The 13,715-nt window shown below is 42.9% G+C and overlaps 1 protein-coding gene across 6 annotated transcripts in view; it reads left to right on the top strand.

Annotated features, from left to right (window-relative positions):
- The window catches only part of ERG (ETS transcription factor ERG), a 135,748-nt gene that overhangs the window by 62,875 nt on the left and 59,158 nt on the right, over positions 1-13,715 (top strand). The window contains exon 1 of one of the 6 annotated variants that reach the window (XM_069013209.1): positions 7,029-7,103. The exons of the other annotated variants lie outside the window; for them this stretch is intronic. The gene's annotated coding sequence lies outside the window, so the exon portion shown is untranslated. Of the gene's footprint in view, positions 1-7,028; positions 7,104-13,715 lie in introns of those variants that run through there. 6 annotated transcript variants of the gene reach the window in all.

Raw genomic sequence — 13,715 nt, 5'->3', positions numbered from 1 at the left:
TGAGGCACAATGTTCTACTGGCAGGCATCTTCAAAACCTTTTTTAGAAGATTTGCTTCAAATTATTTCTGTGCACCAGATCTTGATGGTATGTGCATTTGGGAGTCTGACCAAAGGGGGAAGAAAAAGCTTTTGATTAAATCAATGACCTTTCCTGGAGGTTGAATGAAGTGGAGATTGTAATACAGAAAGCTACCTCCTCCAACAGTGTTTTCTTCAAAACATTTACTCTCAGCTTTCCTCCATTAGCTTTGTCCTAAGTTTTTCACAAATGTTTGTGTTCTTGTGCTAGCAGGGAAATACTCTGTCTCACCAGCAAATCCTTTAAAATAAATGTTGGTCATTTCCATTATTATTTTCCCAAATAATTTGCTGGCCACCAATTTCCGTTCTTTGCCAGAGAATCCTGTTGTGTTTCTTCAAAATCTGGTAAAACTGCTTTCCCTCAGCTAATTGCATCTCTTGGCAGACTAGAGACATTTTCCTGCTTGCTTGGAGAAGAAAAGTGTGATAATTTCTTAATTATTTTCTGAATTGATTTCACTTGATAAAAAATAGCATCAACTTGTCCTTGCAAATATCTTTGTACTTTGTTATTATTCCATGGAGCAAAGCTCTGGGAACCTACTGAAGCAGAGAACAACATGGAACATCCTTCCCAGGGATGATAAAAGTTGAATCTCACAAGGAGACCAACACCTTGTAGGATATTAGGTTGCCTATTACTAGATTAGATTAAAAATCCATCACAAATTCCACCAAAAGGCAGAGGTTCAATGACAGCTCCTGTGTAGAGCTGGTGGAGGATAAACTTTGCTTTTGTGCTCACCTGGGTGGCTTCATTTTCACTTGGGTTGGGCCCACCCCCAGACAGCCCTGACACAGCTTGGAGTGGCCTCTTAGTGTTTCTTCTGACACTGCCAGGGGTGGATATTGGTTCTCTGCATCCCAAGTTGTCTTCTAGAGCAAAAGAAATCTGAAGTGACCATTTAAAGAAACACATTTCTGTTTTGTTTGTTGGTTTGGGGTTTTTTTTGGCTTGTGGATGTTTGATAGACCATAAATCAGAGAATCCTAGAATGGTTTGGGGTGGAAGGGATCTCAAAAATCATCTGGTTCCAACCCCTGCCATGGGCAGGGACACCTCCCACTATCCCAGGCTGCTCCAAGCCCCAATGTCCAGCCTGGCCTTGGGCACTGCCAGGGATCCAGGGGCAGCCCCAGCTGCTCTGGGCACCCTGTGCCAGGGCCTGCCCACCCTCCCAGGGAACAATTCCTTCCTAAAAATCCCATCTAACCCTTCCCTCCTTCAGCTTAAGGCCACTCCCTCATTACTAATTCCCTAATGACTAATTCCTGTTTCCATATCAATTTCTGATGTATTTGTCTACTTACTTGAATGTTTGTCTGAATTTCCAACTCTACCACTGGTCACCAAATCTGGAGTGTTTGGAGTTTTTCTTCTGACTTACATGCACTTGATTACTTGAAGTTCAGAGTTTTGGAGGACTCAGTGCTGTGGTTCAGCTGACAAGATGGTGTTTAGTCAAAGGTTGGACTTGATCTTGCAGATGCTTTTCCCAGCCTTAATGATTCTGTGATTCCATGTCCAAGCCTGCATGGAATTTGAACATTTTCCAGAAAAAATGTTCTAATTCATAAGCCTGGCTCTTATGAAACAGAGATGGATTTTTCTTTTATCCATGCCCCCAGCTGTAATTCTCCTAGGGTTGGACCTGGAGAGGTGCTGGTGCCCCAGGACCTTGGGTGGGAGACCACTTTTCTGCTAGCCCTGCTCACTTGGGTTTTCTTCCTCGTTTTCTGGAAACTTTCTGTATAATAATTAACATTTTATTAGCTCCCCATCAGAGGTGTTTGTTTCTTCCACTGATATCTGCAGTTCCATGTATTTCTGCCCGTGTTTGCCTACCGATCTTGGGTTCAGGAAGCAGCCAAAGCACGTGCTTGACTTTGAGAATAAGCTTAAAATTCACCAAATGTAGTGGGGCTTGAGCATCTGCTTAGAGTGGAATCTAAAATTAAATGTCCTTCCTGAATAAGGATGTTATCTTGAGTCAGCCCTGCATGCACTGCCTTAGAATAGACCCTGGCTGTCCCTCGAGTGTGTCAGACACGCCGGATGCTCTCAGAAGTGGTTAATCTGATGAAAGAATTCATCTCCGAGTCATAAAGAAACCACAAGTTTCCTTCACTTTCAGTCTGCTGCTTTGATATTGTTGGTCAGCAGTTCTCCTCAAAAACCATCCCCCAGTGAAGCCCCATCCCTAATGATCTGTTTTATGCAGCCTGATTTACCCACTGCCTAAAGATGTTTGTCACCCTGCTGTATCCTTTGCATTTCCTTCCTCGGATATTCTAAATGTTTGGGGAAGGAGGCTCTTTCCATGTCTTGCCCAGGGAATCATCATGAGATTGAAGCCTGAAATAACACTGTGGTTAGAGCATGAATTTATGTGTATCATTTCCATGAGGTGCTTTAATACGTGAGATTAATCTTAATCTGTAGGTGTTCCAGTTTTAAAATGGTTGAGTAACTTAAAAGAAATAAATTTTTTAAAAGTGTAGGAAAAAAGGCACCCCACACAATAAGAAAATTAACCTGAGGGTGAAAATCCCTCCCATGAACCTTCACCTGTAGCAGCTGAACATTTTGTTAAGAGCTGAACACATAAAAATCATCATTGTAATCGCAGAGTCGATTGTTTTGAGCTCTTTTGTGCAGTCTTTAAATTAATAACATAAATTGCCACATATGATTTTGGACATTCACGGTGCACAAAGTTCTGTGGTTTGGTGTAGGAAGCTTGAAAAAGCAGTCTGTTTTCCAACCTTACTTGAACTAACTCCTATCATCTTATTTGTTATCCCCTGCAACATTTTTTTAAAGGACAGTTTCTGGAATGACAACTGAGTAACGTCAGCCTTGCTGTAACTCTGTTGCATTTTTTTATATTTCTATTAGAAGCCCAAGCCAGAAAAATACCCCACTTCTTGGCAGTTGATGAGAACCACTGACTCTGATTTTTGACTCTGCAATTACATGGTTCTGTGTCAAATAATGCATTCCTAATTCTTTCCTGGTGGAGAGAGCTGTGTGGCTGGCAGTGTCTCGATGGACTTGCTTGGATCCTGCTTGTGATGTTGGCAGATGCTTTGGTTCTGCACATGCTTGGCTTTCACAAAGCCTGCACAAACAGAACCTGGAGGGAAATGCACTCCTTTATAACTTTATTCCCGTGTGCTGTTGATATTCCAATGGCAAACAAAGCTTCCCTGACCCTCAGAGCTGGGGCTGCCGATGTGCAGGACCCAGGGTAGGTTTGGGATTGAAGGTTCTGTTTCAGGAAAGTGTCTGACAAAGTGTCATGTTGTAGTTCTGGTGTTTGGAATTCCTTCTGTCTTGCTTCTCACAGGAGAATTAAGGAGCAAGTGGGAGGTAGAGCTGGGGAGGGAGGTACTGGTGGTGAATCTTCTCCTGGCACTGCTGTGTAGGAAGTTCAGGGATGGAGATGATCCCAGTGTTGTGCCCTGAGCATGTCCTGGGCTACTGTGGGCAAAGGACTGGGGGTTCCCTCCTTGAAAACTTTGGGAATCATCCTCTTTTCTTCCTTTGCTTTCACAAGTGTCCTGAAACCACTTAAAAATGCCAGCTCAAGGGAATGCCTGGTGTTTTCAAAGCCTGCTGTTGTTTTTGATCAGGCCAAAGCAACCCAGCAAGTTTGTCCTGAGCTAAGAAATGTCTTCAGCTGTCCCCCAAACTACATTCTTTGGCAAATAACTACATCGCCCATAAATAAATGTGGTTTCACTGAGCTGTGATGGAAGTGATGCATATGGTGAGAGGTCTTGGAAAGTCTGGAACCTTGGAGGGGAAGGAGCTCTGTGTTTGAGTGCTCAGGTGTTAAACCACCTGGCCACCCTAAATAGCTGTGTTTAGTTGGCAAAACAGGCTGATCTGCTGAGAAGCTCCTGAGGCAGTCCTGGCACTATCAGTAGTGTCAGCAGCTCTGGATGGAAGGTCGATAGGTCTGTACAGGAGTATTTTTCAAGTGGCATTTTCCTGTATTCATGGTATGGCATTTATCAGACTCATCTCTGAAAGAAGTCCATTGAAGACTATTTTCCACATCAGGCAGGAAAGTCCAGGTTTTCTGAAATTTTTCTGCACTTTTTTCACCTGCTCTTTAAATCACCTAAAACTCTGATAAATCTCACAGGTGACTGACCCACACTGGACATACAAACCAGTGGCTTCAACCATTTGTGCCTGTGGGGTGTGAAGGGACATTCACAGGCTTAGTTACAGCTATAATGAAACCTCTCATAAAAAGTGAAAATTCAAAAAAATAAGGTCCCCATCCTGCAAAACCACATCCATAAATTTGTTCCTTATATTTTACATAGTCTTCACTGAACTCAGGGAGAACGTAGCGTTCAGTTGTGTAAAGATAAGCCAGCTGTGAGTCTTTGCAGGACTGGAGTTCATGTCTGTGGTGTTATTTTCAAACCCAAAATGAGATCATTAAAAAGAAATCCAGTGATTACAGTCACCAAGTGATACGTCACAGGTCCCAGCAGTGTCCTTTGTTGGACCTAGGAACTGAAAAGCTATGAAATATTAACACTTAACTAAAACATAACTCTAGGTTACTTTAAGGAAAAGTTTTCTACTTTTTCTTTCCTATTCTCTTTTTTTCTTTTTTTTTTTAATGCCAGATCTTAAAAATAAAATGACAGTGGCATGAATAACATTTTTTCCTGCCCTACCATCATGACCTATTTGCCACTTACAAACCAAAATGGTTTGGGTTGGAAGGGACCTTAAAGATCATCTCATCCCACCCCTGCCATGGGCAGGGACACCTTCCACTGTCCCAGGCTGCTCCAAGCCCCAGTGTCCAAGCTGGCCTTGGACACTAATCATGCCATAAATCAAATCCCTCCTGATGGGAGAGAATTTTCTAAAAGTCCTTGCAAGGAGTTTCAAAGATAAACCGAGACTTTTCCTTGAGTTTCAATGCTGCCAGATAGTTGTTTATTAAGTTTTATCAGAGGAACAGAGCCACTAGCATGACCCAGGTACAGCACAGAGCACAGAATGCAGGAGTGAAGGCTCTCATTATCAAGATTTACACAGTCTTTTAAAGATAATTTAACCAATAGTTAGTAAAAAGGTACATTATTTTCACTTTCCTACCAATTATTCAGTAACATGGGCAGGAACTGTGGAATTCTCTATCCAATCATCCCAAATTACTTTTACTGCAGAATATGGAGTAGTAGAAGAAGAAGAAGGTTTAGAGAACAACAACAATCCTCCATTTTGATATTTTTTACTCTTATCTATTTACTACAAAGAGATGCCCAAAACCTCTAAATTTTTCACCCTGTGACAATCTTACAGAGCAGTCTATCACCTAACTCACACCACTGCATTTTCTAGTTCTTGTCTGATCACTGGTAATTTTTTCCAAGGTTGGAGGTTAAAACAGTGTTGTTCAGGGGGGTAAAACCCCTTCAAAACAGGCAGAGAAATATTCTCAGCACTCTGGGTTCCTACAGCCTTGGGCACTGCCAGGGATCCAGGGGCAGCCCCAGCTGCTCTGGGCACCCTGTGCCAGGGCCTGCCCACCCTGCCAGGGAACAATTCCTGCCCAATCTCCCATCCAGCCCTGCCCTCTGGCACTGGGAAGCCATTCCCTGGCTCCTGCCCCTCCAGCCCTTGGCAATTGTCTCTCTCCAGCTTTCCTGCAGCTCCTTCAGGCCCTGCAAGGCCACCCTGAGCTCACCCCAAAGCTTCTCCTCTCCAGGCTGAACAATCCCAGCTCTCCCAGCCTTTCTTCATTGTCTGGGTTGTTAAGATAGAATTGTGTGTGGGATGCTGGTTACAGCTTCATGGGGGAAAAGAGGATCACCCTCCATTGAGATCCTCAAATCTGACTGGAGGGACATCATGGGACAGGCTTTCCTCAAGGACATCCTGTCCAGATTTCCACTGCTCCTTTTGGGGAAATGCAGTAGAAATTTAGATAAAAATGTTTTAATCAGGAATCTCTTCTGTGGATCAGTCACCATCCTGCACTGTGAGAAATTCTGGGCTCATTCCAGCATGAGTAAAATGAAGTGATTCAAAGACAGATCCAGACAGGACAATTTAAAAATCCACCTTTCAGTGAAAATAGAGATGAAGATGCAGACCCATCATGCAGGTGTCTGCCATGAAAAGTTTGACATTTTCTTGGTCCAGGCCCAAAACCCAGATCCTGTCAGAATAAGTGCCCCACTCCATGGAATAACGCTGCATACAGAATTTAATTCCTGTTCTGCTGGATCCCAGCTCATTGTGAGTGGTTGTTGGGAAAGTCACGGGCCACCAAGGTAATTCAACACACATGTTGTACCAAGTTCTTCACACATGTCTGGCAAGCCTCTCTCAGTAGGAGAAGGCTTTAGGGATTCTTTCCCGAGCCTTAAATCATGCATTAAATCCTATCAATTATTGGTTCCCTCCCTGTTTCCACTTCTGCCCATTTTTTGTTATTGGGCAGTACTTTCTGTGCCTTGTAACATGATGTACTTAGAGCACTCCAAAACTCTGAATTTCCAGTTTGCAGAAAACTCTGATAATGTGTCATTTTGTTGAAACTTTGATCCCATTGCAGCAAAAGCAGATTTGCCACCCCTGTCAGTGGAAGCAGGACATCGTCTTCATTTTCATTTATATATATTTATTTCTTAATACTATATTCTTATTTATTTCTTAAAGCACTCTGTGACCTACAAAGTGCTTTAGATGTGGGTAAAAAGGTTGTGATGATCAAGACAAATCCCAGGTCTGTAAAAGCTCTGAGTTAGATTTAACTTGGCAATTCACTATATTCAGTGGTTTTTTTCTAAATGCCCACAGTTTTTATCCATTAAAGTAAATGAGTAGTCCCCAGGAGAAAATACTTTGGTTTATTGTTGCCAAGTCCTTTGATGTCACTGTAGTACTTTAAAGATAATAATCTCATTTTCTTATATGCTGTTGGAAATGTCTTTCTCTAGATGCACTGAGGTTTGGATATATGGAAATCAGATCAGGTAGGACTTAACATGGAATTTCTTGTGTGTTTGGAATAGTTGGTATTTGATACCAGGCCTTACAGATCCAAGGTGATCAATATTTTTAATTTAATTTTGTAACTGTTACAAAACCATGTAGCTAAGCAGTGTTAGCTAACAGTGGTTTTTCAACTTTTTTTTTTTCCTCACAAGGCATATGGTATTAGTGGATCTTAGAGAGACACAGAAATATCAGACAGTTACAGAAATGTGTGAATTTTATCCTTTTAGGACCACACAGCCTGGTCTTGGGAGTATTCCTGGAAGATGTAACATCACACTTCCCAAGTGCTTAATTTCTAATTATTTTTTTGAATCTTCTGGCAAAATAGAGAATTCCCCTTTGGTGGAGGGCAGCTGTCTAAGTGAAAATAGGCTGATTGACACTGAGGAAAAAGATTGACAGGAAATCCCTTGGGAATCCCTTTTTTGCTGTTTTTCAAATGTTGAACTGCACCTGAGTTCATAATTAAGCATAAAGGTGTTTCACAGTGCTGAGGGTTCCTGTTTGTGTCTGCTGGAGTGGGGATGGGGTTATCCCTGAGTGTGGGCATGCACCTCAAGGTGCTTAAAGGGTGGCAGATTCCAGTTTCTAAGAATGATCTGGGTTAGCCCTGGTCTTTTGGGGTCACTGAGTTTCAAACACAGATATTCTACATCTGTTTCTTGTTCGCAGCCACTAACAAAGAAGTGCAATATTCAGAGAGTCCCAAACAGCAGAATGTGAGAGGCACTTTAATGGGTTCCATTCTTGATGAAAATCTTGGAGCAGCCTCACTAATATGGGGTAGTAATCCAATATTCCAGACATGTTTGCTGTGTGCAGGGGCCATCCAGGGATGGGACTTTGAAGGACACTGTCTAATAACTGCTTCAAACTATTTTGTAGTTCAGTTAAAATTACCTAAAAAATGTGGAAGAAAGTGAGGAAAAATGTTGGCCTTTGCCCTCACAATTGCTTCTTTTTTCCTTGCAGAGAAGTTGCTTTTTTTGAAGTATTTTGGTTTGGTGTTTTGTCTTGTTTGGGGGTTTTTTGTGTGTCCTGCGTTATCATTGTCACATAACCAGCTGTAAATGAGCATCAAACATAAACCAAATAGGTTTTCATGGCAGTGCCAACTTTGAGCTGAAAATGTCAGTGCACTTTAATTCATCAATTCATTAATCAATCCACACAGCACCCCTTTGGCAGTTGGTGGTACAGCTGTTGGTATTTCAGAGGTGGGAAATTAAGGAAAAAAGGAACTTTTAGGTGAGATTTATCCCATATAAGCAGAGCTGTTAAAAAATTGGGAATAGCAGAGGTTCCCTTTGTAGGTAATGGAGAGAGAGAAACACTTTAAAGGTAAAATTCATCTTGTCTTTTTCAAGTAGGAGTTGTAGATGAGATTGAACAAAATTACGAATGTGGTTGTGTTGGGAATTGCAGAAATCTTGGAGAACGAGAGTAGTTCTGATGCCTACATTTAAAATCCTTGAAGTCTGATGAGGTGAATCCCCCTTCAGCACATAGGGATTCAATTCCCTATCTGCAAACGAGTGTCAGGACTTCCCTGTTATCAAGGACATGCATTGGCTGTTGAAAATAATTCCAGTGTCATCTAAACAGAGCTTCTGTTTAATTTCCCAGTTTTGTGGTGTTTGTTTTATGTAGAGACTATAGCTGGTCTCCAGAAAAGGTGGGCAAACAGTGGTGTAGCCACCAAAAATATTTTGGCTGGTAAAATCTTAAGTAGCTTGGGTCACAGGTAAGAGTTGGTAAACGAAGTACTTTGATTTTCACTTTGAAAACTTCCAGCATTTCTTTTCTGTAAAGCTTTTTCCATGGGAAAACAACCCATTCTTGACTGCTCTTGTTCCATGAAGTAATGTTAAATAAAAAAAGTGTCCCCAAATCAGGTTCTCTCACAAGTTTTCAACTCTGGCAGCGAGTGAATTCATCGTGAGAGGAAGGAAGGTGGGGATGGGGAAGAGTCATGAAGGAATTAATTGTCCAAATGGTTTGAAGCAGCTGAAAGGAAGCAAAAGTGGGAATGCACTAAGGACAACCAGCCCTGAGTGCAGAACTGATGGTGGGTGCCAGGGCAGCAGGAAAAAATCCTTTACCTGGCTCTGTTAAAATATTCTCTTAACTGAAAGGTGTCAGTGCTGCCTTGGGGAAGAGCTGCTCCCCGCCTGGTGTGGAGGATGCTCCTTTCCAGGGGCAGGGAGCACCATCTAGTGACCACAGGGCTGCCCACAGGGCAGGGAACAGGGAAAGGCGTGAGGATGCTTCCCTGCTCCTCCTCTGTGCTGCAAGGCCTGGCAGGCAGGGAATTGAGAGGTACAAAAGCTTGGAAGCAGCACTGGAGGAGAGGATGTTTTTTGTGGGATGCAAGTTTTGTTGTTCCCATGATCAGGTAGTGATAATTATTTTAATTACATGGCTTTATGGACTGCTGGCTTCCATGTGGTATTTGGATTTTGGGGAATGCAAGTGCCTGACTCCCCTCACTGTGCCTTCCACCTGGAGCTGACCTCCACGTGTCCAGGCATGGGTCAGTGGGCGTGAGCCCATCCCAGAACTTGGATCCCGTTTTTCCCAGCATGGAGTTTGTCCTCTGCCCTCAGACCTAGTTCTGCATCAGAGCCGCTCAGGCATGGAAGGAAGAGGTCCCTGCATCAGCCCCAAAGGCACAAGAGTCCCAGGGTCAGGGGACCAGGGGGTCTGGGGAGCAGTGCCCATCATCCCTGAACTGCTGATCCTGCAGCTCCTCAGGCACGTTGTGGAATTCCGTTCTCTCCTGAGCCCTGTTTGTGCCACTGCTGAAAGCGTAATTGTGAGACCTTTCCTTGTGGTGATGGGAGATTTTACCCCTCTGTGAGCAGATTTACTGGTACTTTCTTCAGAGCCAGTGAAATACAGGGACTTAAAGGGAGACAGTCCAGCTGAAGAGCTTGGTAAGAGTGTACTTGACCCTTGCACACCAAACTGGGCGTGGCCAAACTGGTGTTGGGAGCTGCATTTAAGCAAAGTGCTGAATTTCTTTGAGAGGATTGATACCGTTGTGTCTTCGTATGGCATGAAGTAGCCCTAATTTGCTTGGATTTCTCAAGTCTGCTTCCAAAAAGTGCAGTGCAAATTCTTTTATTGTGCTGCAGTTTTTCTGATTTGTAGCCTGGTTCTACCTAGAAGAGAACCTCCTTTTTACCTGGAAGGTTGGCAAGAGGAACAAAACTCACTTTCCTCTGTTGTCTTTTTTTTTAATACCCACATCTGGAGACAGAAGGGTGACTGTGTCTCCAGTTTGCCAATTGTTTACCCAGAGATGTTTGTACAGTTCAAGGGATGAAGGTCACATTATTACCATTGCAGAGTGTGTCTCTAATCTCTTGGTCAGCCCAGAGTTCTTGGTTTACCTCCCACACAGCATGGAGGATTACAGATCTATTTACATAGGGAATATTGCAATGTATTTCCTTCATATTTCATAGAATCCCAGAGTGGTTTGGGTTGGAAGGGATCTTAAAGATCTTCTAATTTCTATCCTTGCCATGGCAGGGACACCTCCCACTGTGCCAGGCTGCTCCCAGCCCCAATGTCCAGCCTGGCCTTGGGCACTGCCAGGGATCCAGGGGCAGCCCCAGCTGCTCTGGGCACCCTGTGCCAGGGCCTGCCCACCCTGCCAGGGAACAATTCCTGCCCAATATCCCATCTAACCTCACTCCCAGTTTGAAGCCATCTCCCCTTGTCCTGTCACTCCACACCTGTGTGACAAGTCCCTCCCACCTGAACACATGTAAAACACATTTTTGGTGTTTAGGTGGGTATGTACATATTGAGCATATTTCTAGTGCATCCTGGAAAGGATACAACAAGCAAAACAACTCGTTTTTATTTGGAATTTCATCTTCCTTTAGGACCCAGTCTAAGCACTTCTTTTGCATGGTCAGACCAAATCTTCAGGTCTGTCCAGGGCCCTGTTGGTTTAAGCAGGCTTAGATCAGCAGATCCTTCATCTACAGTTTAGAAAGATCTTCTCTAAAGAGGGAACTCTTGAGTCCTAGAAATAGAAAGCACTTCAGGCAGAGTTTAAGGGTGTTCAGGAAAGAGTTTAAGCCCAGCTGTAACTCTAAAGCATGTGCAACCCCCCTGCTTTGATCAAGACACTTAAGCACATGTTCAGTGTTAACCCGCTGGGGAATTTTGCTGCTCAGTAGTTTCCAGATGCAGGCTGAAGGTAGAAGAATATTCCAGCAGAAAGTACCCAGGACAAATTTGGGTGACAAGCTTGAGAGAGAAATTAGAGGGGAGCATTTGGTATGGATTTTTAATACTTTTTTTGGTCTCTTTATTCTGTTTCTTGGCAAAGTTTTTCAAACTCACAGAGCGTTGTTTCAGACAATAACACAGAGTTGCCTAACATAATAAAAACCTTTTTTCTTTCTTTTTAACCTTAAAAAAAAAACCAAAAAAAAAACAAAAAAGAGAAAAATAGTAAAAATGTTTGTACTCTTTTTCTTTTGCAACTGGATGATGGTGATTTGATAACCCAATATTTTCCTTGCCTCACAATACCAAGGCTCTGCTTGCAATTGGATTGGCATCAGCGTAAGCACTCAGAAATCAGCCTGTGGGTATTAGTTTGAAAGTCAAATAAACTTCACTGGATTCTTTGGCAGAGAATGTGTGCCAGTTTAAAATGGCAAAATCCTTACTGGGCTGTGGGCTCTGTAAAACTTATATAATAATAATAGAGCTCAGCAGTGCCTTATGCTTCCAAAATCCCTGTATAAGCCAAGAGGAGGTTTGTGTATATGGAGGTGGGATGGAGAAGAATCATTACTAAAACCTGCTTGTGAATGAATTTGTTAGATCCTCTCCACTGGGGAGCTGGAGCTGGAGCAACCTCTCGATATATTGGAGGAAAAACCAAAATACCAGGGGCTTAACTGGAGTGGAAGTCACCCAACTGAAACATTATACAATGCTTTGAAATTTCAAGAGAAAGGTTCTAATCTTTTGGCTGTCTTGCTCATTGTTTGGAGATGAAAAGGGAGGAAATCAACATCCCCATGAAATACAATTACTATAAATTGCTTTCTTTTCATACTGTTCATAATGAAAATAGGAAAGTTACCTACTCTGCAGGAGCACTGTAATTTGGTGGATGTAGACTGCAAGAGCACATTCAGCAGTGTAACACTGCATTTCTATATGAACCTATTAATGGAGAATATAAAATATTGTATGGCAGTGCTGACTCCGGGCTGCTCCAAAGCAACCAAAAATCATCTTTACAGTGGAAGAAACCAGAGCTCCTTAAAGTGAATTCTAAAATTGAGCTGATCTTGTGCAGGGAGTTGATCCTGTGTCCCAAAGGTTGGATTTGATGGTCTTGGAGCTCTTTCCCACCTTAGTGGTTCTGTTTGTCACTGTTGCATCCAGGGATTCCCAGCTCTGTGGTCCCCATGGGACACCTGGAAATGAGAATTTCCTGGGACCTGGTAATGGCTGAGCCACTCCCATGAGCAGGAAAGGGTGGATGAGCCTTTGCTCTGCCCTGCTTTGGGGGAGATGGAGCAGCACCTGCAGGACAAGTGACTGAGGGACTCTGCACCTCTGGAAAAGTTCATTTCACCTCTTTTGGGTCAGGATAGGAGGGGAAAAGTGAACTGGGACTCTGGGCTGTCTTTGTGTGGAAAAACTGCGTGTTGAATGCCAGCAGTCACCACCAGCTACAGAACAACGCTCCCATTTCCTTTTCTTTTTTCCTAAGTAGCAGGAGAAGGCAGCGTTGGGAGAGGGTGAGGTCATCTGCTTCCACTAAATAATGCTGCAACAAGCCATTCACTATTTCTTGTTCTTTTTGTCATACCAGAGTCCCTGGTCAGAGGGCAGGACTTTTAGTACAGCTGGAATTATCTTCCAGGCAACCTGTCCAACATGGTTGGGTGTTGTCATAGGGAGCAGTGAGAAATTACAAACCTGTTAGAGCAGGACCAGCTTTTTAGAATTGGTTTCTAAAAAATAAATAAATTCTGGCATGTTCTGATTTTCCCTTCCACTTTTAAGGATTCTATTTTCAAGCTTTTCTCTTCAGGCTGAAAGCTCGGAATCTCTTGACACCAGGAATTGTATCTTTTATGAAAACATAGAACATTGTGAGGGTCCTAAGTGTGAAAGGGTTGTGCCAGCCCTGGATCCTGAGTGGAATACCCTGGCTGGCACTGTGGAAGTACTTTGCCTTTCCTATATATATATATATATTTTTTTTTTTTTAAGTTCAGTTCTCTTATACAAAGGCCTGGGACAGGGACAGTGTTTTGTTTGCACAGCTGGGAGTTCTGGGGTGCTCCATGACTGCCAAGTGCTTCAAAAGGACAAATAAAAATACAACACTGAATAAAAAATGGCCATTACACTCTAACCAGGAAAGGAATCACCAGTGAAACCATCTCAGTTCCATGCAGGGATAGAGCTGTGAATTAAGGGAAGAACATGGAAGATTTAAGACTGTTTATGGCATTGAGGCATCTGTTTTTGAAGTTTTATGTCTTTTTGTGACTTACTCTCCTCAGTAAGAAAGAGACATCAAAAAGAAATTATTA

Source organism: Aphelocoma coerulescens, chromosome 1, assembly GCF_041296385.1.
Source record: "Aphelocoma coerulescens isolate FSJ_1873_10779 chromosome 1, UR_Acoe_1.0, whole genome shotgun sequence".
In the NCBI taxonomy this organism is placed as follows: domain Eukaryota; kingdom Metazoa; phylum Chordata; class Aves; order Passeriformes; family Corvidae; genus Aphelocoma; species Aphelocoma coerulescens.
This window is presented reverse-complemented; position numbering and strand designations above follow the sequence as displayed.